General features: G+C 38.4%; 1 protein-coding gene across 2 annotated transcripts in view; it reads right to left on the bottom strand.

The window, feature by feature from the left end:
• The window catches only part of Sytl5 (synaptotagmin like 5), a 232,509-nt gene extending 216,135 nt beyond the window's left edge, over positions 1-16,374 (bottom strand). For both annotated transcript variants that reach the window (XM_033760417.1, XM_033760419.1), the window contains exon 1: positions 16,210-16,374. The gene's annotated coding sequence lies outside the window, so the exon portion shown is untranslated. The remainder of the gene's footprint in view (positions 1-16,209) is intronic.
• Positions 16,375-25,453: the final 9,079 nt, after the last annotated feature.

Here is a 25,453-nt window from a genome sequence, read left to right as displayed (position 1 = left end):
ATATATTATATAACATATATGTTAATATATACATGGAATGGAAATTTCTGGAGACGTATCAGTAAAAGGAGTTGCCTCTGAAGAAAAATACAAAGGCATGAGATGGGTAATAGTCCTAATTTTCACTATGCATTCTTTTAGAGTTGAATTTTTTTACCTTGCTACTGAATTATTCTTTGGATAAAAATTGAATAAAAATGGAAATTCCATGTGTATTCACTGCATTTACTATTTGATGGGCTTAGGGGCCACATAGAATTAGCTATAGGCAAAGAAAGTTAGAAAACTGGCTACAATAGGATTGGATTATTTGGAATAAAAATGCATTAGCATGACTCCATATTGCTATAAGCAAATGATTGGATAAATAAACTAAAAAGTAAGGAAAAAGAGAGAAATATCCAGTACAGAAAAATTCCAAGTAATGTTTGTAGTTACTTCACTGTCAAGGAGGTATAATATAAATTCCCCATAACTTAAGTATGGGCTTTAACTTGTGACTTAGTATGCAGTAGGCAAAAGGAATGAAAGAAAAAGTAACTTTACACAAGAGAAACCTGACAAACACGACCTCAACTAGGTGATCGAAGTACATATTAACAGTGATCAATACCCTTGATTTGATGTGATGATTATATGATTCTATCTCTGTGGTCTTCCTCCCCCTAACATACAGTTGCAGACTACTCTTGTGAAAAACATCAGACAAATCCAAATTGAGGGGTATTCTACAAAATACATCACCAGTATTTCTCAAAACTATCAAGATCATCATAGCCAAGGAAAGTCTAAAAACTTGTTATAACCAAGAGAAGCCTAAGGAAATATAAAGACTAAATTATTCTGGTATTCTGAATAGGATTCTGGAACATCAAAAGTCCATTAGGTAAAAATTAGGGAAGTCTTAAGAAAGCATGATCTTTAGTTAATGATGACATAACAATATTGCTTCATTCACTGTAACAAATGTGTTATACTGATGTAAGATGTTGATAACAGGGAAAACTGGATATAGGTGCATATAATTCTGTACTGTCTTTACAACACTTTCTGTAAAGTGGAACTGTTCCAAAAGTAAAGTGTATTAAATATTCATTACTAATTATGAAAATCTAAAATAATAAATCAGCCAATGGATCAATCAGTAGATATTCTGGAAGATAAAGTGACACTAAACATCTAATCAGGCTCATTTAAACAGAAATTTCAAACAGGAGTCAGGTGTTTGTGTAACTCAAAGTAATAGCCATTGAAATATCTATAGCTCAACAATAAGCCTATTTTATAGGGGCTGTGGGGTAAATAATTTGTATAGCTAAACTGCATGATTGCACAGTACTAGCTTCACTGTACATTTGAGCAGCCTTTTTTTCAGTATTGGGCATGAAAACTGGACCTCACACATTCTAGGAAAGTTCTCTACCACTGAGCTATACTGTGTTGGTTATTTTTCTCACTGCTATGACAAAATACCTAACACCCAAAGTTAAAGGAAAAGTTTGTAGGGATTTCAGTTCATAATCAGCTGGCTTCAAGGCAGGGTGGTGTGACAGACAGGTCTTGCAGAGGAGAAACAGTTCATGGCAGGCAGAAAGTAGCAAAACAACAAGGGGCAACCACAGCTCTTTCTATTCCTTATATCTTATCCAGGCTACTTAGGGAAGGTAGCATTCACAGCCGTAATCCTGGTACCCCTGAGCTTGGTATTGCACAAGGAATCAATCACACACTCTAGATTCAGCCACCTCAAAAAAGCTCCACCCATGACCTCACGAGGCTTTGGGGAGATATCTAGACAAAAGCCATAACATATACACATGGACCTTTGTATTTATTTTGAGATAGAATCTGGCTAAGTTTTCCAGAATGATTTCAAACTTGCAATACTTCTGCCTCAGCCACCCGAGTCCCTGGGATTTCAGGAGTGCACCACTTTACCCAGCAATAGTCCTTAAATTTGTGGGGTAGTCAGGGAAATGCTTCTTTTTCCCTATGTTTTAAGACTGTGCTATTCTGGGACTAAGTGTTGTTCATGTAAATTTAGGAGGAGTGCCTGGAGTCTGTTCACTGCAACTCACTCCAGTGGACAGGACTTGAAGGGGGTGAGATTTGGGGATCCAAAGCCCAACCTACACTGTTGTGTGTAAGCCACTAGAATCATTCTACCATGGATGGCTCTTGGAAAACATAGTGGAGAAAAACTAATTAATCCAATGGTAAGACCAGTTCTTCTGAGAAGGAGGTAGGACTTCCTAAGGAAAGAAAGAAGACTCACTTGCAAAGAGGTGAGAATGGGAATTGGAATGAACCCATATCTATTTGTCTTCCATGAAGGCATGGAGTGAAGGTGCCTTTCTTGTGGCATATGGGTTAAATAATAATTGTACACCTCATGGCCCAGCTGCCTGACTTTGGCAGCAGAACGGTAAGAGGTGGAACTGCCTGGAACTGGCCTACACCTCATGTCCCAGCCAGTAAGATGTGGAGCTATGTTAGCCTCCTGGATTGCTGGTACCTGGATTCACACCACAGTAGCACGGGGAGGGGTCACAAAGGCCATTGTCCTGAGCTCTATCCTTGATTTTGATTTAATTCACACAGTTAAAGGTGATAGATTAATAACTACCACAAATTGTCATTTTCTAAGCTGTGCTTCATGCTTTTGTGTTGCTAATTGTATCACTTGGGATAAGATGTTGTGATTGATCTAATCAGTCGCCCCTCCCGTTGTAATGAAAAAGAGATTGCCTCAGAGTCTTTAGAGATTCAAAACCTAAAGACAAGCTATAACAGGACGATCGAAGCATTAACCCAGGTATTAAATGAAGGACAGTACCAACAACAAAAGTAGAAATTGGAAGACATTCAAACAAGGCTCAAGCACAAACACAGACATCCAGCTTACCAAAGGAAAATTCTGGGGGAATGAGGTGGAAACGTCTGATAATCAACCACCTGGGCATCTTTAACTGACAGCACAGGAAGTAATAAAACACATGAATGAGGATCTAGAAAAATTCAAAACAGAACTAACTTCCCAGATAACTACAGCAATGGTGAGCAGAATGAATGACATGGTTGGAGACTCTGGATCAGAAACAGGTAAAAAAAATACATGAGCATATAATAATCAAGATCCCCAACAGAAGAACAAAATACTACAAGCAGTTACAGAAAAGAAACAAGTCATATGCAGAGGAAAGCCCACCAGAATCACAGCAGACTTCTCAACACAAACTCTAAAGTCAAGGAGAACCTGGAATGAGGTACTTCCAGCCCTGAAAGAAAACAACCTCCAACTTAGACTGATATATCCTGGAAAACTATCTTTCAAAACTGATGAGGAAATGAGATACTTCCACGACAAAGAACACCTGAGAAACTTCATGAATACCAAACCAAAACTCCAAAAAATCCTAAATAATATCTTAGATAAAGACAATGAAGATCACAACTTGAGCCAGGGATTTAGCACGTGGTTCCAGCACCTGCCTTGCAAGCACAAGGGCCGAAGTTCAATCTCCAGAACCACCCCCACAAAATCACAACTCCATGAGGCCCAACAAAGCAAATCCACCAGACAAGGCAAGAAATTAAAGTGGGGGGGATTAAAAAGAGCCAATGACAGGATAAAAACATAGTCATGATAAGTCAATATATATCACTTATAACCATCAATGTTAATGGCCTCAATTCACCAATCAAAAGAAACTGAGTGGCAACATAGATTAAGAAGCAAAATCCAACAACACACCTAGTTCAAAAAGAAACTCATAAACTGAAAGTAAAAGGATGGAAAACAGTTCTCTATGTGACAGGAACCCAGAAAAAAGCAGGGGTAGCTATTTTATTTCCAGACAAAGAAAATTTCAAACCAGAACTAATTGTAAAGGGAACAATCCAAGAGAAAGAAATTGCAATCATAAATATATATGTAGCAAATACTAATGTCCCCAAATATACAAAACAAATATTAAGCAACACGAAAAACCAAATAAGCACTAATACAATAGTAGTGGGGGACTATTACCCACTGTCACAAATAGACAGATCATCTATACAAAAAATCAACAATAAAATACTAGAACTAAACCAATCTTTTGAACAAATTGACCTAGCAGATGTCTACAGAGTGTTCCACCCCACAAAATCAGAATATACATTTTTTTCAGGTGCACACGGGTCATTCTCCAAAATAGAACACATACTAGCTCATCGAACATGTTTAAGTAAGTGCAAAGGAATTAAACTTGTCCCCTGTTGCAATTAAAATGGAGATCAATAGCAAAAGACACCACAAGAACTTCACAAACACATGGAAATTGAATAACACTTTCCTCAATAACCAATGAGTCACAGAGTAAATTAAAGAAGAAATTAGACAGTTTTTACAAATAAATGTTAATGCCAATACAGCATACAGGAATCTATGGGATACAACGAAAGCAGTTCTATGAGGAAAATTTATAGCAGTGAATACCCACACTAGGAAAGCAGAGCAAGCTCAAATAAACAGCCTAATGCTGAATCTCCTAGACAAAGAAGAGCAAGACAAACCCAAAGCTCATACGAGGCAAGAAATTATAAAGATCAGAGAAGAAATCAATACGGTAGAGACTCAGAGAACAATTCAAAAAATCAATAAATAAAAGAGTTGGTTTTTCAACAGAATGAATAAAATTGATAAACCCTTAGCCATCCTTATCCAAAAAAAGGAAAGAAAAGGCTAAAATCTAAGTAAGTACGAAAAAGGTGAAGTCACAACAGATCCAGCAGAAATCCAGAGGATTATCAATACCTACTTTGAGAATCTATACTCTAATAAAATGGAAAACCCAGAAGAAATGGACAGATTTCTAGATATTTATGAATTACCAAAATTAAACAAAGAAGATATAACAATTCTAAATACACAAATTACAATCAGTGAAATTGAAAATGTAATTAAAAATTTACCAACAAATAAAAGCCCAGGTTCTGATGGCTTCACTGCTGAATTATACAAGACTTTTAGAGAACTACTGCCACTATTCTTTAAACTTTTCAATAAAATTGAAAGGGAAGCAATACTTCCCAATTCATTCCTGGAAACAAGTGTTACTTTGATTCCAAAACCAGAAAAAGACCCAATCAAAAAAGAGAACTGCAGGCTAATCTCCCTAAAGAACACAGATGCAAGAATCCTCATTAAGATACTGGCAAACAGAGTACAGAGGGTCATCAAGAAGATCATACACCCTGACCAAGTTGGATTTATCCCAGGGATGCAAGGATAGTTCAATATACGTAAATCAATGAATGTGATAAACTATATTAACAGAGTCAAGGACAAAAACTATATGATAATCTCAATAAATGCAGAAAAAGCATTCAACAAAATTCATCACCCAATCATGATATAAAAAATAACCTTGCAGAAAATTGGAATAGATGTTCTTTATCTCAACTTGATAAAGACTATCTATGAAAAGCCAACAACCAACATCATACTAAATGGTCAAAAACTGAAAACCTTCATGCTAAAATCAGGAACAAAACAAGTATTTCCATGGTCAACACTCCTGTTCAATACAGTTTTGTGAATATTAGCCACAGCAAATAGACAAGAGAAATAAATAAAAGCAATAAAGTTAGGAAAGGAAGAAATTAAATGTCATCATTTGCTCATGACATGATACTCTACATAGAAGACCACAAAAAAAAAAAAACTCTGTCAATAGACTTCTAGACTTAACTGACAGATTCAGTAGAGTAGCTGGATACAAGGTCAACACTCAAAAATCAATAGCCTTATGGTAATGCAAACAACAGACTCACTGAGAGAGAAATTAGGGAAACAATTGCTTTCACAATAGCATCCAAAAAAATGAAATATCTAGTAATCAATATAACAAAGGAAGCAAAAGACTGTCACAGTGAGAAATACTACACTCTGGAAAAAAAGATAAAAGAGAATATAAGAAAATGGAAAGATATCCCCTGCTCATGGGTAGGAAGAACAAATATAGTGAAAATGGCCATACTTCCAAAACTGTTATATAGATTCAATGCCATCCCAATTGAAATCCCAACAGTATATTTCACAGAATTAGAGAAAACAGTACAAAAATTCATTTGGAACAACAAGAGACCTAGAATAGCAAAAGCAATTCTAGGCAACAGAGACACGGCAGGGGGTATCACAATCCCCAACTTGAGACTATACTACAAAGCCACTGTGATAAAAATAGCATGGTGCTGGCCAAGAAACAGACCCAAGGATCAGTGGAATAGATTAGAAGATACAGAAACAACTCCAGATGTACTCAGCTATTTCATCTTTGACAAAGAAGCCAACCATCCTCAGTAGAGGAAAGATAGCCTCTTTAATAAATGGTGTTGGAAAAACTGGATTTAAACCTGCCAAAGATTAAAACTAGACCCCTATGTTTCACCATACGCTAAACTAAAATCCAAGTGGATTAAAGATCTAAATATTAAAAAGAAACTATAAACTTGCTACAAGATAAATTAGGCAGGACTCTCGAAGACATTGGCATAGGAAAAGACTTTATGAACAAATCCTCAGTAGCACAGGAACTAGCAGAATGAATCAACAACTGGGATCTCATCTTATTCAAAAGATTCTGCACTGCACAAAAACCACCAATAGAGCTAAGAGACAACCTACAATGTGTGAAAAAATTTTTACCAGCTGCTCCTCAGACAAAGGACTATTATCTACAATATATAAAGAACTCAAAAAAATCAGGCCCCCCAAATATAAAGACCAGATTAAAATATGGGCATCTAAAATGAACAGACATTTCTCAGACAAAGAAGTAAAAGCAGCAAATAACTATATGAAAAAATGCTCCACATCACTGATCATTTGAGAGATGCAGATGAAAACAACACTGAGATTCCATCTCACCCCACAAAGAATGGCTGCTACCAATAAATCAACCAATTACAAATGTTGGCAGGGTTGTGGGGAGAAAGGAATCCTTCTCCATTGTTGGTGGAAATCCACACTGGTACAACTATTGGGCAAATCAATATGGAGATACCTCAAAGAAATAGGACTAGAGGTCCCATTTGACACAGCTATCCCTTTGCTGGGTATCTTTCCAAAAGAGTTAAAAGAATCATACCACAGTGATATATGCACACCCATGTTTATAGCACCACAGTTTGTAATAGCTAAAAGTTGGAAAGAGCCCAATTGCCCATCATTTTGAGACTGGATAAAGAAGACGTGGTTTTTCTATAAAATGGATTACTACTAAGCCATAAAAAATGAGAAACCTGAGTCATTCATAGGAAAATGGATTCATATTGAGGACATACTCTTAAGAGAAATTGTTAGGAGACAAATGTGTAAATACCATATAGTTTCTCAGGTGTGAAAAACTAAAAGTGTAAATAAGGGTCAAAATGTATGTTTGATATTTTGTAATAGGAAGAAAAGGTCTAAAATGTTGAGAAAATTGGAGGGGTAGGGCAAAGATAAAAAGGGAAGAGAAAACAATAAGAGGAAAGGAAAAAAATGGAAGCAAAGTCTTTGTAAATAGGGAAGGGGTGGGGGAAGTGAAGCTAGCAGAATGGAGAAAAAATAAGAACCAAGATATGTCATGTAAAGGGATAAGGTCACAATGATGAAAGTAACTGTATTTTATATCTAAAATGTACCAATAAAAATAATAATAAGGGATACACACTTTAAAAGAATTCCTCTCATCTGTTGTACTTTCCTTTGCTTTGAATAGAACAAAGCAATAAACCCAGAATCCATGGATCCCCATGGGTATATGGACGGAATTTAGAGAGTCCACGAATTTAAATTGGAAAAAAATTACATCAGTATGTTCACTTATTTCTAACTGAAGTTTAGTATTTAATTTGATTTCAAATGTAGGCAACACACAATAGTACTACCCTCCGATGTAAGTGTGCTGGATTGTTTACTGCTCAACTTGGAATGCCTAACTAAACTGAGTCAATGTGGTTCTGGGCATAGAAGTCCCACCTGAGAATTACTGCCAACAGCATAAAAGGAGAATTGGAGGGGAAGATTGTATGCTGTCAATTTTCCTAGAGAAGCTTGCAGTGGCTGGTTTTCCTGGTACGAACTCAGCTGTTCTCATAGTCAGAAGAGCTCCGGTCTTCACTGTCACTAGGGATGGCTGCTGTTCTCTTCGGGGGTTCTTTGGTCTTCAGCTTGAGTGTCCATTCTTGGCTCCAGTGCAGATCCCTCAGCCTGGTGGCACAGATCGTCCACCCCACTAGCATGGACTTTCTAGCTTTCACCACTGGTCTTTGGGTTTTTCCAGTGCAGATCTTGATAAGGACTCGCATGAGACAATGCCTTGAGCTCTAAGCCTCAGGTGGACTCATGAGGGACATCGCCATAGGATCCATGCCCTTGGCTGGACTCTTCAGGTCTCTATTGCATGGATGGGTCTCTGTACTCCTCTGCATTTGACTTTTTGGGTAAGTATTTATTATAAAATAATCCTATAAATTATGTGTCCTGTATTAAATCCATTACATCCCAAACCCTGACTACAATAGTAGGTAACCAGAAGAAATCAGATATTTTTTATATCATGTTATAGCTATTTTAGAAATCATGAAATATCCTTTATGCTTTCTTCTACTTTAAAGTTTGGATGGACCCTAGACCCATTAAATCCTGCTGTTTAATAAGTTGAGAAAATGCATTTGTATTATTATACCCCAAAATTGTTTTTAAATGATTTTGATGACTATTTTTCAGTACGATTTATTTCTTTTGTTATCCAGAGTGTTTTTTATGTATTTAAACCACTATTCTGATAAGGAAGGTACAGGCTTTATCAAAATTTCCATGGCATTAAAATGTTTTAAAGTTAATAAACACTGGTCTAGAGAGTAAAATTTGGCAGTTTCTGTTGTAGCACTGTTAAGGATAGCAAGGAGTAAGTTTGGAATTATAAAGAAAAAGGTCATATCAGTGACCTAGTCATTACCATTGTACTACCTCCCAACATCACACCATGAGGAGGAATGTAAACCACAAGTGCTGTGGAGATCAGCATTGAAACAGCCGGTGAATTGTGCACAGCCGCATTCTTAGAGCACACAGGCAAACAGACACATAGACAATATACAACAAATTGCTCCTTTCTACATACACTAGAGGACATGACCTTTAAGGGCCATAAGGAAACTGAATATTGTGTCCTGCTATTCTAGTTGATTACAATATGATTAGTAACTGTTATGGCTTATGTCTAGAAGTCCCTCCAAAGCCTTATGTGGTCATAGGTGGGGCTTTTCAGAGGTGGCTGGATCTGGAGTGTGTGATGCTGGGATCACAGATGTGTGATTATTAAATTAGACAACTGATTGGTTTGGCATAGTTTTGGGTAGGACTAAGGGCGCAACACCCTGGATGTGAGTGCTACCCATCCTAAGAGTAGGTAGCCTGGATAAGATATAAGCAATAGAAAGAGGGTCTGTGGTTGCTTGTCACTCATCATTTGTCACTTGCTGCCTTCTGTCTTCTACCTGCTATGAACTGTTTCTCCTCTGTGATGTTCCTCTGCTGTGCCACTCCGACTTGCAGCCAGCCACCTATGAACTGAAACCTCTATAAACTGTGAGCTACAATAAACCTTTCCTTCTTTGCCTTCAGGTGTTGCATATTTTGTCTCACCAAGAAAAGTAACTAAGACAGGAACGCAAAGGGGAAAATACATTACATGATGGAGAACACTGATTCAGAGAGTTAGTAGTTCAGAGTGAAGGCTACAGGTAGCTTTCACCAAAGGTGTCCAGCATCTTTGTTAGTGGTGGTTTCATTTTTTTAACATTTATATAATATCCGATACACACAAGAATTTACATATATTTTGGAGTCATAAGGGAAAATATATAAATGAGGCTTTTGTGAACCTATCACCCAATTCAAAACCTAGAATAATAGCTGGGTGTGGTGGTGCATGCCTGTGATCCCAGCACTTGGGAGGCTGAGACAGGAGGATCACCATGAGTTTGAGGCCAGCTTGGGCTACATAGTAAGGTCAAGGCCATTCTGTACTAATATGGAGACCTTGTCTCAAAAAAAAAATGCCTAGAACATTACTAAAACTAGAGGACCTACTGTGTATTCCTACCTTATCCCATGTGTCTTTCAAGCACTAGCTTCAAGTTTTGGTTTGCTTTGATTTATAGTTTATAATGTAGATGTAATTCCTAATGATGTATTGTTTGGTGTTATTTGTTTCTGGGCTTTAGAAAAATGATACATGACTGCATTTAGTCTTTGGTGACTTAATTTTTCACTCAATATTTTGTAATATGAATCTGTTCTTGCATATAACAATATCTAATTAATTTTTACTCTATGGAAGCAATAATATCAAATTTATCTATTTTCCTGTCAATAGACAATTAGGTCATGGCAGAGTTTTTGTATTATGAACCATATTCCTACAGAAATTCTTGAGGAGAGTTCTTGATTTACATGCAGGAAAATTTCTGTACAGATTATACCTAGGAATAGTTTCTGAATTATGGGGTAGGGTTTGTAGATATTTAACTTTATAGACCGTGTCTGTATGAATCTGTTTTCTATTGCTGTAACAAAAACCTAAGGCTGGATACTGTATAAAGGAAAATAGTTTATTTAGCTCACAATCTTGGAGGCTGAAGTCTAAGATCAGATGCCCCAGCTGTTCAGCCTCTGTTCAGGATCCTCTTGGCTGCATCACAGCATGGTAGAGAAATGAAAAGGGAAATGGCCACATGTAGAAGGGGCCAAGTGAGTGGGGTGGCTACACTTTAAAAGAACTTATTCATGATAACCAACCAGGGTCCCTTGATGAGTACACTAATCCCTTCCAAGGGCAGCACTCCTTATGACCTGATCATCTTCCACTAGTCTCCACCTCTAACCTGTTAAATATTCTACCACATCTTAACCTCACAACACTGAGGTTATACCAGGAACTATGAGTAGGGAACTGTGGAAAAAGAAAGAGGAACACAGAATATACAAATATAATTGTATATTCTTGGATTGGCTGCAAACATAGAAAACTGGGACATAGTCTTGCTTAGACCTTCTGGGCACTCCTTGGAGACAAACTCTACTAAAATGCAGTTGAGAATTATCTGGCCAAAGATGGAAGAAGGGAAATTTTATCTCTACCTCCCAGTCCACATTTGTCAAAGGTTGACTCTTGAGCCTTCAACTCTATTACATTCCATAATATACATGTATATGCATGGGGGCCAGTGCATTCCAATAGGCCTCCATGTTGAAACATCAAAGAAGTGTTGGGATGAAAAGTGAGTCTAAGACAAAATATATTTGGTTGCACATACATGAAGTTGATTATCAGGCCAGTGACTTGACTAAAACATGCGCTGTGAGGATGTACAGTGAGGCAGACATGGTGTTCAGTAGACATAGTGAGTAAATGGCAGAAATGAAACCACGTGTGTCTATCATATATGAAGGCCTTTGGCACATAGTACGAAACACTCTCTACTGCTACCCAATATCCATATCCGTCCCTACCTTTATTCTCTGCTAACAGAATGCCAATGAGTTTTGGTAGTAGACAAGAATCTCTGAAGTGCAGCTGGCACAGTGGCTCCATGGTGCCATTACAGGCCCAGATTTCTTTTCTCTCTGTTCCAATATATTTTCAAAGCTATCTTACATCTAGTAGGTCACTCCATGGTCCAAGATTGCTCCAGCTATAATGCTTGCAATCCAGATGAACAGCAAAAAATAAGTGGCAATAAAAATGGCCCTCCTCCCAACCAAGTCAACTCCCTTAAATCAAGCTTCCAAGAAGTACCACACAACACAGGCATTGCTTAGTGGCAAAACTGAGACAGTGGTTCACACTTGGATGTAAGAGATGCTGCATAATAGACTATTTTGCTAGATAATTAGTTACCAGGACTAAAAGTGGGACTTGGTTCTTAAAAGATAAAATGAGAATAGATACTGAATTTCAACTAGAAATCTCTGCCAAGTAGCCAGAGTTGGTGCAAGTTTTTAATCTATATATGTCTTATTATTTTTTAAATGAAAATGACAATATTAACTTACAAATTTGACATGAGGATTAAGTGAGACAATGTAAATAAAATTTCATAGTTCCTGATATATAGAAAATGCTTAGTAAATGCTAGATGATTTTATGGTGAGTCATCAGCATCAGGTCCTGGCATTGAGCCAATGTACAGATAACTGATCTTATCAATGTTCCTGAATGTATCAGGCTTGAGGGTGCTGGGTGCTGACTCACATCCACAACACTCATAAGTGTTTAAAGCCAGAGTGGTGGCTTAGTAATTTACAGGGAAAGATATAACTGCCAGGCAAATCAGACACTCTGACCAGGTTATCATCTCCCTGAAGGCAATGAACATGTGGCATCATAAGGTTGATTGCTAAGCATGATATCAGGAGAAACAGATTTCGTCACACAGTTCAAGTGTCTAATGGCATTGGGTTCTGACCGTCTGCTGTATCCACTTTCACCATTAAGCTTGTCTTATTTGATGGGTTAAATGCTCAAGCTAGAAACATGACAGGTAGTCTCTTCCCCTGCACAGTGCTGGCGGTGCACTACCAACTGCTGGAAAAACACATCAAGAGCCAGGCATGGTGGTGCACACCTGTAATTCCAGTAATCTGGGAGGATGGGGCATAAAGATCTCAAGCTTGAGCCAAGCTTTGACAACTTAGCTCTGCCTAAAAAGAGAGAGAGAGAGAAAGAGTTGGGCAGGGGGGACTTTGGATATTGTTCAGTGTGAAGGCCCTGGGCTCAATCCCCAGTACTGCAAAAACAAAAGCAAGCAAACAAACAAAAACCCCAAGAATGTGGGAAAACCCTGAGGGTAAACTTAAAACATTAAAACACTATGGCATCATAAATGCACAATGCTTGGCTTGGACCCCAGACCTATGGAATCAGAAATTCTGGGACCAGATTCTAGCAATCTACTTGTAACAATTTCTCCATGGTGATTCCAACACCTGCTAAAGTTTTAAGAAACACTGATCTAGACAGACTATGTTATTTAAAATACAGTCTGAACCAGCAGCATTGGCATCACTGAGAACTTATTAGAGCTGCAAATTATCAGGTCCCACTTTGATTTACTAAAAGAGAATATAAATTGCATCAATGTTTCCAGGTGACTTGGACTTTAAGTCCAATCTAATTAAAGCTTGAGAAGGGCCATACTTGTCCAATGGTTCCTGTTGTGAGCTTAATTATGACTCTCTACAGTTTGAAGTCCTAACTCTCAGAGCCTCCAAATAGGACTGCATTTTAAGATATGACTTTGAAAGAGGCAATTATGTGAAAGCAAACTTAATATCCTAAAAAGAAAGAAAAGTTAGGACACAGACATACACATACAGACCCAGACATACACAGAGGGATAGATACGTGAAAGCACACTGAGAAGTGGGCCATATGGGAATCAAGGGTAAACCTCAGGAAGAACTGGCCTTAATCATGGGACTTTTAACTTCCAGAACTATTAAAATAAATTTTTATATTCTTCAAGTCAGCTTGTCTATTGTACTTTGTATAGCAGTCCTGGCAAATTAATACCATTTCTAAACTCAGATTTTTATTGGAATTGTCTGGGAATTTTAAAATATTGATACTTCAATCTAACTCCTCAGGTTTCCAGTTCAAGTGGTTTGAGGATCAGCCCATAAAATGGGATATCAGAACACTCTACAGGTGATTTTTAATGTGCATCAGAGTTTGCAAGTTACTGACAATGTACACTAATCTTCTGACTCATGAAAAACCTAAGACACAGGCCCTGCAGTTGCTAAAATGCAGTCTCTTGATATTTGTATTTCTCATCATTAGGTCTTCAAACCTGGCTCTTTCAGTAAATATTTGAGGACTCTTCCTGAGAAAGAGAGAATCAAGAATCAAAGCTGGCAATTATACATACTGTCTTCTTCTCATATATCAATTTTAAAGAAACTTTTGATGAAAACGTTTTTAAAATTTTTACAAAAGATGTTTATTGTGTTTTGTTTTTGTGCTAATGATCATCTTGAACATTTTTACTTTTGGTAGTGCATCATCAACATCACAGATACCGAAAAAGCCCCCAAAGAAAATCTGTTGAGGTAAGTCATCAGTACCCAGTACCTCTCCCTAGATGCTTCCTGTCCCACTTGTCAAGCTGTTCTCAAAGATCCTAGGATCCAAATTAAAGACTCTTAGATTGCGATCTTGTGAATGAAAACACCAAAGGATAGGTGCCGAACTACTGAGTTTTTTCTTTCTTGTTAAGCTCTTTCTACGTTTTATATGTCCCCATGAGGTTTTGAAACTCAAACTCAACAGGGTACACAAACTTACCTAACATACACAAGACCCTGGGTTCCTTTCCTAGCACCCTAAGATAAGAAAAAAGATAAGAGCTGGGGATTTAGCTCAGTGGTTCTGCCACCTGCTTCCCAAGCACAAGGACCCGAGTTCGATCCCCACTACCAAAAAATAAAAAAGTATACAAATAAATTAAAAGAACTATTTTATAGAAGTGAAGAAAAAGCTCTCCCAGATGGTATTCAAGAAATGTTAAACCCAGTCTAGGCCACCAAGTTCATTAATTCATATTCTCAACGGACTCCTACTTTACTAGGCTCTGTTAATATAAATATAAGTAAGACTCTACCTGCCTTCAAAGAAACTGTACTATCCTTAGCGAAACTGGTGTGTAAACCAGAGGTCACAAGGCAGTTAAGAACTATAATAGAGGTGCACAGAGAAGAGGAGGTATATTTGCAAAGAGAAGAGTAAAGTAACTCATTTTGGAGGGCTCCCTGGGGGGTGGCACTGGAAGAAGATGATTAAAGATTCCATTCAACTCTAAGACATTGTCTCTATGACTTAAGTAAACATCGAGTTTCATCAATTTCTTCTGGTGGGGGGTCTTTTCTATGACCACAGACTAGAAACCAAATGACAATTCAGGAAAGAATAATTTATGATCAGGGACTACTCAACCTGCAGGAAAAATTCCTTCACCCATCTTTCTCTCTCCCACAAAACAGAATAAAGACATGGTTTCTCGGCGGGTGGGTGTGGGGGGTACTTTACCCCTATATCAGCAGGGATATTTTCTAGAACAGAATAATTTTGTGTTGCAAATTCAGACCACCTGTTAACAATGCATCAAAACAAACAATATTGACGAGAAAGCAATCAGTTAGCAACAAGAGACAAATTCATACATACCAGGAGGTTCTGTCCTCTGTTACTTTTAAGCAAAAATGACAGCAAAAATTTGTACCTTTTTCTTGGTCACAGAAAATACTTTGCCACTTAATGGTAGAGAAAGGGCAAATACTCTCCATAAACTGATTTTTCTAAAAGCAGTATTAGGAACACACACACACACACACACACACACACACACACACACAAACACAGTAGAGAAAAAACTAACATGTAGCTTTGCATTGTTAAATCCTTATAAGAAACATAATTGGTTCTGACTGATTTTCTTGCAAAGGAAATAATAGGTTTTGAATCATCTCTGAAAAAAAAAGACCAGCAGTATTCTCCTAAATTTTTCCTGTAATACATTAAAAATAAAATATTAAATCAAGTCCTTCCATGAATTGTTTCAACATTATTGTGGCACTCACATGGACTATGCCTCTGGAACATTTGGATTCTGTCAGTGGTGATGAGATAGGAATGCAATATCTGCAGTTACCTTACAGCTCTGGCACGTCCTGGGCTGGGGAGGTTGGTTCCAATATCCCACCTGAGGCTACAGTAAAACATCTGCCACCTTGCCCAGAATGAAGAATCCGCCCTGGCAAATGATCCTAGTTCAGTCCTTGAGCTTTCTCTTGTCCCCATCTCTAAGAATCTCCCAGGGAGAAAGTGGGGGAGGAGGGAAATACGAAACAAATTAAATATTCCTAGTCCCATGAACGATGCATCCGGACATTTGAAGGTACCGGCGAAATTAAGATCACAGCTCGAGAGTTTGGTTTGTCTTCTGTCTAGGAATGGATTTGATATTCTCTGCTGCGTTTTTAAAATCTAACTTTCTGTCTCCAACGGAGAGAATCAGAGAGAGGAAGCAAAAGCAGACAGTGCCACAGAATGGAAGACCCCTCCACCCCCTCCAGCCACCCAAACTGAAGGCATCAAAAGACAAGAAACTTACCTGGACCTCACCTAGACCGAAAGGCTGCCGGCCAAGGCTCCGGAGAGGGTCAGTTTTCAGGGGGAAGTCTCTGAAGCTGGAGCAGAAATGCAGACCCTGGGAGGGAGGCGAAGTCCCGCTCCTAACCCAGGAGAAAGAAGTGACTCACGCGCTCCGCCAGACTCTCAGCGCTCCTCTCCCTCCCCGCCCCCAGCAGGTACCAGGACTGAGCGCTAAGAGGCGTCTCCAGCCGCCCCTATCTACAGGGCTCACTGCCCCACGCCCCAGGCGGCGGCGCCAGAGCCGCGCCAGGCACAGCCCGCCCCTGCAGACAACCGCCCTATGTCAGTGGACCAGAGCCTCCATCGTGGGTCTCCCTCTCCTCGGCCTCCTGTCTCCCCAGGTCCCACTGCCCCTAGGCTGTCCATCTGATCTCAACACACTTTCCACTTACCATCTGCGTACAGCATTGCCAAGGCCCTCCCCTCAGGCTGTGTCAAGCTGGTTCCAAATGCACGAACTGCCCTGCGTAGCCCCCCACTACTCCATCTTGGATATCTCCACTGTAGTGGCAACAGAACCCACCCAGCCCAGAGACAGGTGTAGCCAGCTCCTCAAAGTCCTAAGAGTGTCCTTTTCCAAATAGCATTCTCCTGGATTCCTACCTTGCAGGACCCACTCCTCCCCATTCCCCTCTGCCCATCTAACATGTTTTCCACCTGTCAGCAGGGTATGGCAATGTCCAGGCCTTTCCACAGTTGGTGTCCATCTATCCCCAGGGGTTTCAGTACTGCCCACCACAGCCAATTCACGAGTTACTCCCACCTCTTAGGGGGCCTCTTCTCTGAGATTCACCTAGGTCCTGGAAAAGCACTGTGGGGAATGATGAAGCTTTGATACAAAGGGACAAGTAGCCAAGGCTCTACCCAAGCTGGGTTTCATGGTGATGATTCTTTGGGCCAAAGTACAGTCGGATGTCTGAAATTACAGAAGAGACACTACTTCAAACAGGCTCTGAAATTCTGCCTTGGGACCAGGTGTTTTCTGGTAGAGATCTACTTGTTCTGGGGTGTGTGTGTGTGTGTGTGTGTGTGTGTGTGTGTGTGCGTGTGTGTGTTGAGACCACAGTTCTGACTGTATCCTATTAAAACTGAGTGGAAGTGCATATAGAAGAAGAGTTCCTTTGATCTTGGCAAGAGTGAAAGATTCTAATTGAGAGAGAATCAAGAATGGGGAGAAGATGGAACATTATCCTAACTTGAGGACAGCATTTCTGATGCCACATTTCCGATATAACTCTAGTAAAGAATGGAAAGCCTTGCCTATTTGGAAAAGTGGGCTATCTTCTTCCCTCCACCAGCACGCACGTCTCCTCAAATCACATTGTTGCCTGACTACAACTGTATAAACCTACATGTCTCCTGCATCAGTAAGCGTTCACTAGAGGAACAGATTTAATATAGTATTTGTAACGGCTTCTATCTAGATGTCCCCCAAAGCCTCGTGCATTCATAGCTGGGACATTTGGGAGGTGACTGGATCATGGCGTGTGACATTGAATCGTGGAAGTGTGCTGGGTTAGTTCCCAGGTGGGTTTAAAACTGAGAGCGATGTTGGGAGTTGAAGCCTGGTGGGAAGAAGTGGGTCGTTGTGGGTGTGGCCTAGAACAGTATATATCCCTTCTCTTCCCTTCATTCCCCTCTGTTTTCTGCCTGCCATGCCATGGACTGTTTCTACTCTGGCATGCCTCTCTGCCACGCCGTCCTGCCTTGGAACCAGCTGGCTATAGACTGAAACCTTTACAAACTGTGAGCTAAAACAAACCTTTCCTCCTTTAACTGGTAGGTGTCAGGCATTTTGTCTCAGCAACAAGAAAATAACTAAGACAGTGTTTGACAACTAAGATAATATTTATATATTTATATAATATGTACTTGATATAATATATATTTGTATAGTACATAAAGGATTTACTAAGTAGGCTAACAATGGTCCCTGAAGAATCAGGAATGGAGGGATGCAAAGTGGTTGTCTGGGCACTGAAAAGTTAAAGGATCCAGTTGAAACTCCAAGACCTGGAGCTCACTGCAGAATCTAATGTGTCAGAAAGCTGAAGGGTATACATTGGAAGGCTGAAGAATCTGCACTGGAAGCCGGAAGAAATTAGAGATGAATGTCCAAAGTGGATGGCAAAGACCAGGGCTCTTCCAAAGAAGCAAACAAAAAAAATACTTCCTTCTTTCCTTTTTTATTCCAGGCAGGCTAAAAAGCCTATTTTTTGGTGCCACCCACAACTGGTGAGGGTCTTCCTTCCTTAGTTTGGGGCCTACATGCCAGTCATCTGCAGACATACCCAGGACTGTGCTACTCGAATCAGATAATGTTTCACAATCCATTCAAGTTGGCCTCATAATTAACTATCACATCCCAATAATGGGATTCATGGGGACTAAAATTTTTATGTCACCTTCACATAGAAAATTAAGCTTTATTGAAAGCTCAGAAGTCTGCCATCCAGGAACTTTCTACTTCTGCTACCTTCTCCCATCTCTATCATATCCATCTTTCCATTTGTCTTTTCATTTATTGTTCTTCTTTGTTTATACCTACTTTACTGAATAACACCACCCCTTAGTTTCACTATTTCTATGTTCTCATTCTATGAGGTAGTGTTTCTTTTTCAACTTTATTTGTTCTCCATTTCCAAAGTCTCCCTTAGAGCTGGGGATTTAGCTCAGTGGTTCCACCGCTTGCCTGGCCAGCACAGCGTCCTGAGTTCAAACCCTGGTTTCAGAAAAATAAAAAACCCTTAACCAAAGTCTCCCTTAATCTGCATTCTTTCTTACTGCCCTATTTTCAAGTATAATCTCAATGAAACATGCTATAGTTTGGATGATGGGTGTATGATGGGCGTCTCTCAAACGTCCATGTGTTGAAAGCTTGGTCTCCAGCCAGTGGCACTTGTGAGAAGTGATAGAACCTTTAATAGGGTGTCCTACTGTATGGCCCCTTAGCCATCTACAGGGACTGTGGCAATGCAGCCTCTTCCTTTTTTCCTCTTTTACTTCTTGGCCGTGAGGTGAGCAGTTTTGTTCTGCATATGTTTCTGCCACGATGTTCTTCCTTTCCCACAGAAACAAGGCCAATTAACAATGAACAGAAACCTCTAAACCTGAGCAAAAACACCCTTTATAAGTTGTTTTCTCTCAGGTATTTGTTATAGTCTAATTAATATAAACTAATATAGTCTGACTAACATAAATAAATATGCCCTTTTTAATTTTGTTTGCTTTTACTCTTCAGTCAAAATTATTACCTATCAACAATCCTATATGCCTCCAGATTTATTTGTGTATACAACACAGTGTGTCCTCATGCAAGGTCATGAAGATAGGTATTGTGTTCAGTTCTGGGTTTACAGAGATGAATGAGGCAATGCCACTACCAACAAGAATGCCATGGACCGAGGCATAGGGAAAGAAAAGAACAGACAACAAAACAAAGTTACAAAACAGTGCTGTAAAAAGTGCTTTGGAAATGGTAATGATGTTCACATCCCATGGTAGATGTGTGTGTGGAATGTGCAGGTCATAAGACCCTTCAACAGAAGATGATAAACTAAGTCTTGTAAAATAGAATTACAGGAAACCAAGAACTTGAGAAATACATAGAAGATGAATAATTTACTTTAAATTGTTCACTTGTGTCTTCATTTCGTAGTAACAACATCATTTTTAAGGCTGATAGTACAGGACAATTCCAGATATCAGAAGTTTCATCTTCATGATAGCTTCAGTAAATTCATTCTTATATTTATTGGTACATTTCAGGTATGCAATATAATGACATACATCATTGGAGATTTGTGCCTTTACATAATATATTTTGATTCTTATTCTTCCCCATATCCTGCACTCAACCCCTCCACCCTTCCCTATTTAGAAAGTCTTTGTTTCCTTTTTTCATTTTCTCATGTTAATTCCATTCCCCTTTCCTTTCCCTTACCCCTTTCACTTCCCCTTCCTTTTTGCAACTTTCCTTCCTACTTCACATTATCTATTATACATTTTCATCCTTATTTGTACTATCATTTTCTCACTCCAGAGAAACTTCGGTTTTACACGTGTGCTCTATTTATTTCACTTAAGCATATGGCCTCAGGGTGCAAACATTTAGCTATAAGTGCATCTAATTTCTCATTCTTTATAGTTGAGTGGTACTCCATTTTATATTTTAAAAAAACCACGTTTTCTTTATCCAGTCTCCAGTTTATGGGCAATTGGGTTGATTCCATGTTTTAGCTATTACAAACTGTGTTGCTATGAACATGGGTGAACATATACTGCTGTGCTATGATTCTTTTCATTCTTTTGGGAAGATAACCAGCAGGGGAATAGCTGAGTCAAATGGGACCTCTAATCCTAGTTCTTTGAGGTATCTCCATCTGCTTTCCATAGTGGTTGCACCAGTCTACACTCCCACCAGCAGTGAAACAGTGTTCCTCTTTCCCCATAGCCTTGCCAGCATTTGCTATTGATTGATTTCATGATAGCAGCCATTCTTTCTGGGATGAGATGCAATCTCAGTGTTGTTTTCATCTGCATCTCTCGAATGACCAGTGATGTTGAACATTTTTTCATATGTTTGTTTGCTATTTCCACTTCTTTGTCTGAGAAATGTCTGCTCATTTCAGCTGACCATTTTTTGATTGGGTCTTTAAATTTGGGAGGTGTGATTTTTTTAAACTCTTTATATATTCTACAAAGTAGACCTTTGTGTGAGGAAGAGCTGGTGAAAAGTTTTTCCCACATGGTGGGTTGTCTCTTCACACTGTTGGTGATTTCTCTTGATGTGCAGAAGCTTTTTAATAAGATGAGATCCCACTTGTTGATTGTTTGCGCTGGTTCATGTACAACTGAGGTTCTGTTCATAAAATCTTTTTCTACACCAATGTCTTCAAGAGTTCTACTTAACTTCTCTTCCAGCTGGTTTAGTGTTTCTATTTTAATGTTTAGATCTTTAATCCATTTTGATTTTAGTTTAGTGCAAGGTGAAAGATATGGATCTAGTTTTATCTTTGGCAATTTGAAACCCAATTTTTCCAGCACCATTTATTAAAGAGGCTATCTTTTCTCCAGTGAGGGTGTTTGTCTCCTTTGTCAAAGATGAGGTGGCTGAGTGTGTCTGCAGTTGTTTCTGCATCTTCTAATCTGTTCCACTGGTCCTCAGGTCTGTTTCTTATGCTTTTTTTTTAAGCACTGTAGCTTTGCTGTATAGTTTCAAGTTGGCGAATGTAATACCCTTACCTTGTCTTTGTTGCTTAGGATTGCTTTTGCTATTTAGACCTCTTCTTTTCAAAAGGAATTTTTGGATTGTTTTCTCAAGGTCTGTGAAGTATGCCACTGGAATTTCATTTGGTATTGCATTGAATTTATGTAGCAGTTTGGAAAGTAAGGCCATTTTCACTATATTGATTCTTCCTACCCAGGAGCAAAGGATGTCTTTCCATTTTCTGAGATCCTCTCTGATCTCTCTTTTCAGAGTGCTATAGTTTTCAGAGTAGAAGTCTTTGATTTCTATCGTTAGATTGATTCCTAGATATTTCTTTTTTGGGGATGCTATTGTAAAGGGAGTTGTTTCTCCAGTTCCATTTTCAGTGAGTCCGTTGTTCATGTACAGGAAAGCTATTGATTTTTCTGTTTTGATGTTGTATCCAGCTACTCTACTGAATTTGGCTATTGTGTCTACAAGATTTTTGGTGGAGTTCTTGAAATCTTTGAGTATCATGTGGTCTACAAATAATGACAATTTGACTTCTTTTTTTCCTACCTTTATTCCTTTTATTTCTATATCTTGTCTAATTGCTGCAGCTAATGTTTCCAAAACTATATTGAACAGGAGTGGTGATAGTGGACATCTTTATCTTGTTCCTGACTTCAGTATGAAGGATTTGTTTTTTACCATTTAGTATGATATTGGCTGTTGGTTTTTCATAGATGGCTTTTATCAGGTTGAGGTAGAGACCATCTATTCCCATTTTCTGTAAGGTTTTTATCATGAGTGAGTGTTGGATTTTTTCCAATGGTTTTTCAGCATCTATTGAGATGATTATCAAGATTTTGTCCTTGGTTCTATTAATATAGTGTATTACATTTATTGATTTCCATATGTTGATCCATCCCTGTATCCCTGGGATGAATCCCACTTGGTCAGAGTGTATGATCTTCTTGATGATTTTCTGCATTCTATTTGCCAGTATCTTATTAATGATTTTTGAATCCATGTTTATTAGTGAAATTGGCCTATAGTTCTCTTTTTCAGATGGGTCTTTTTTCTGCTTTGGGTATAAAGGTGATTCTTGCTTCCAGGAATGAATTTGGGAGCATTGCTTCCCTTTCAATTTCACTGAGGAGTTTGAACAGTAGTGGCAGAAGTACCTTTCTAAGTATCTTGAAGAATTCAGCATAAAGCCATTAGGACCCATGTTTTTTAGTTGGTAAGTTTTTCATTATATTTTCAATTTTGGTGATTGATATTGGGTTGTTTAGAGTTTTTAGGTCATCTTTGATCAACTTTGGTAATTCATATGTATCTAGGAATCTGTCCATTTCTTCTGTATAATACTGGTGTATAGGTTCTCAAAATAGGTATTGATAATCCTCTGGGTTTCTGCTGGGTCCACTGCAATTTTATCCTTTTCATTCTTATTTTTTTGGATATGGGTCTTTTCTTTCCTTTATTTGATAAGGTTGGCTAAGAGTTTGTCAATTTTGTTTATTCTTTCAAAGAACCAACTCGGCCTCATTGATTGTTTTGTATCATTCTCTTAGTCTCCAATGCATAAATTTCTGCTCTAATCTTTATAATTTCCTCCCTTGTATGAGCTTTAGGTTTGTCCTGATCTTCTATTTCTAGAAGTTTTAGGTTCAGCATCAGGTTGTTCATTTAAGCATGCTGTTTTCCTAATATGAGTGTGCATTGCTATGAATTTCCCCTTCTAAGACTGCTTTCATTGTATTCCATAGATTCTGATATGATGTGTTGACATAGTAATTTAATTGTAGAAACTGTCTGGTTTCTTCTTTCATTTCCTCTGTGACCCATTGGATATTCTGATGTCTGGTGTTCAATTTCCATGTGTTTATGAAATTTTTGCGGTTTCTTTTGCCAATTTCATTGCACTATGGTTTGATAATACACAAGGCATAACTTCAATTCCTTTGCTCTTACTTAAACATATTCTATGAGTAAGTATGTGTTCTATTTTGGAGACCAACTATTGTGTAATCATCACATATAATGTGTATTCTGATTTTGTGGGGTGGAACACTCTGTAAACATCTATTAAGTCCATTTGTTCAAGAGTTTGTTTAGGTTCTAGTATTTTGTCATTTTTTGTCTAGTTGATCTATCTACTGGTGACAGTGGGGCATGAGGTCCCCTACTACTATTCCTTTTTGTCTTTTTTTTTTTTTTTTGCTTTTTTCTTTGTTTGTTTTTTGTACTGGGGATCAAACTTGGGCCCTTGCACTTGTGAAGCAGGTGGCTGAACCACTGAGCCAAAGCTCCAGCTTTTTCTTGTTTTTGTTTTTGCTTTTGTTTTTTGCACCCCCACTACTATTGCATTAGTGCTTATTTGACTTTTCATGGGTGCACTAGTGTTTGGTGCATATATATTTATAATTGTCATCTCTTTTGGATTTTTTCCCTTTACAAGGATGTAGTGTCCTTTGTCCCTCTTAATCAGTGTTGGTTTGAAATCCATTTGATCAGCAAATAGAATAGCTACTTCTGCTTTTTTTCAGGTTCCTGTCACATGGACTATTGTTTTCCACCCTTTAACTTTCAGCCTATGAGTTTCTTTTTGAATTAAGCGTGTTTCTTGTATGCAGCATATTATTGGATTATTATGTCTTGACCCATTCTGCCAGTCTATTTCTTTTGATTGGTTAATTGAGACCATTAACATTGACTGTTATAACTGATATGTATTGTCTTATCCTTGTCATGACTTTTTCTTTTTGTTGGATTCTCCCCCTTTGCATTTAATTTCTTGTTGTGACTTATGGATTCATTGTGCTGGGTTTCCTGGGATTGTGATATTCATTGTCTTTTCCTAGAATATTGTTTAAATTTTTTTTTGTAGTGCTGGTCTGGTCTGATATTTATGAAGTTCTTCATGCTCTTTGTCCTGAAAGTATCTTAGTTTCCATCAATTTTGAAAGAGTTTTGCAGGGTACATCAATCGGGGTCAGAGGTTGTTTTCCTTTAGGGATTGTAATGTGTCAATACAATCTCTTCTTTCCTTGAGGTTTTGTGTGGAGAAATCTGCTATGATGGGCTTACCTTTGTACGTGAATTGTTTATTTTCTCTAACTGCTTGTAGAATTTTGTTCTTCTGTTGGGTTTCTGCAATCTTAACTATTATATACCTATGTGTAGATTTTTTTTAATCATATCTAGTTGGAGTCATATATGCCTTACTTATCTATATGTCAAGTTGTTTTCCTGTGCTTGGGAAGACTTCTGCCATTACTTCAGGAAAAGTTTTTTTAATGTCATTTGCATTTTCTTCCATTTCTTCATTGACTCTGCTCAATCTTACGTTATTCTTCTTTGCATCATCTAGCCTTTGCTGGATTGATTCCTCATGGTCCCTTGTTATTTTTTAGTAATTTTTGTGTTCCTGGTCACTAATTGCAATCCTGCCTTCTATGTCTGAAATTCTGTCTTCACATTGGCTTGTTCTGCTGCACAAATTTTCAATGGAGATTTTAATCTCCTGGAAATCTATTTGCATCTGTTTTATGGATTCCATTTGTTTCCTATGTTGGAATTCTATCATGTTTCTCAGCTCCTCTATTTTTTAATCTGTGTCTGCTCTAGATTTGTTAATCATATCTTGCACCATAGGCACAATATCTGTTGTTACCTGAGAAATTGTTTCTGATTTCATTTTTTCCAGATCCTCTTTCTTTGCCAGTTCAGGGAGTCCTTTTTTTGAGTATAAGATTGTTCCATCTCATTGCCCTTTGGCTTTGCTATATGTGATTTAAAAGTCTGGTTTTGAGACTTATTTATGGACCTTTTCATTTCAACAGATGCAGCTTGTTGCGACATTGTTGAGACAACTTTTTGCTCACTCAGTGGTCTTTAATTCTCATCAAGTCATGAAGCAGCCTTTTCTCTAATGCTCACTCCTGTACCGATTCCTGGGTTCACACTGGTGGCCTTCTGGATCCTTCCATTGCCCTGTTGTCTGGGT

This window comes from Fukomys damarensis, unplaced genomic scaffold, assembly GCF_012274545.1.
Source record: "Fukomys damarensis isolate Sample0158 unplaced genomic scaffold, DMR_v1.0_HiC HiC_scaffold_39, whole genome shotgun sequence".
Taxonomy (NCBI): domain Eukaryota; kingdom Metazoa; phylum Chordata; class Mammalia; order Rodentia; family Bathyergidae; genus Fukomys; species Fukomys damarensis.
This window is presented reverse-complemented; position numbering and strand designations above follow the sequence as displayed.